The following is a 1,092-nucleotide window of genomic DNA, read 5'->3' on the forward strand; positions in this document are numbered from 1 at the left end:
GATGACTTTAGGGTTCTGGTTTCTAAGACTTTGTTTATCTTGGACACAGTTTCCATCACAGCTCCTTGGGAAGTAGATCAGAAAGGGAGCAAGACATGGCCTGGGAAGAAATCATTGCTCTTGCTGGGAAGTTGTAAAGCAAGAGAAGAACGTATTCAAATCAGTGTAAATGTAAAAGAGCCCTAAGGAGGAAGAGAGGGGCAAGGGGAAAAATGGTGTAAGTTCCTGGTGTTGGCAGTGATGCTGGCTTCTTTTTCCATGACAAGGACTTACCTCTAAACAGAGGCAACAGGATTGACTTGGCAGTTCTGACTGCAGCGACATCTTGGGGCTTCCCAGTCCCCTCTCTGGATCCCGAGTTCAAGTCCCCGCTTTCCCCTGAAGAATTCAGAAAGGAAGGGCAGGGTCTATGTCACGGACACTGCTACTTGCTTGATGAAACTGGTCAGATTTATGTCCGGTCTGAAAGGCCCGCACACGCGTGGGTGCTCAGGGTGGGTGATGTGGACCTTGCTGCACACAGTAAACCAATCAGGATGGTGGTGCAATTTTTCCGCCTGCAGGGCCACTTTCATCATGAAGCCTAAAGCCCTACTGAAGTCTTTGAAATGGAACTGCTTGAAGATGGCAACCTGGCTGGCTTGCTCCACCCCACGACCCGCATGTTTGGCAGCAGCTGGACCTTCTCCTCAGCACTTAGCCTGTGTGCTTTGCCAGCCATGCCGGGCACAGCGCAGTCACGGGCACCAGCAGGTGGTGGCAGAGCAGATGAGTGCGACCTATCATTCCATATTTCTAGGAGATACCATCTAAATTTTTATAATAATTGAGAATAAAATGAAAGGTCCATACCATATCATTAGAAGGCTCTTGGGTAGGATGCTTTTTTTATTTTTTGTGGATGAACTTTCAACCTTTTTTAAAATTAATTTTATTGGAGTATAGTTGATTTACAACGTGTATGCCTTTCTGCTGTACAGCAAAGTGAATCAGTCATATTTACACATATGTCCACTCTTTTTTAGATCCATCTCCCACATAGGTCTTTACAGAGTATTGAGTAGAGTTCCCTGTGCTATACAGCAGGTCCTT

The 1,092-nt window shown here is 46.2% G+C and overlaps 1 pseudogene; it reads right to left on the minus strand.

The window, feature by feature from the left end:
- Positions 1–407: 407 nt before the first annotated feature.
- Positions 408–721, minus strand: LOC130835126 (pterin-4-alpha-carbinolamine dehydratase-like; annotated as a pseudogene).
- Between the last annotated feature and the right edge of the window lie 371 nt (positions 722–1,092).

The sequence above is a fragment of the Hippopotamus amphibius genome, chromosome 13 (genome assembly GCF_030028045.1).
Source record: "Hippopotamus amphibius kiboko isolate mHipAmp2 chromosome 13, mHipAmp2.hap2, whole genome shotgun sequence".
Lineage (NCBI taxonomy): Eukaryota > Metazoa > Chordata > Mammalia > Artiodactyla > Hippopotamidae > Hippopotamus > Hippopotamus amphibius.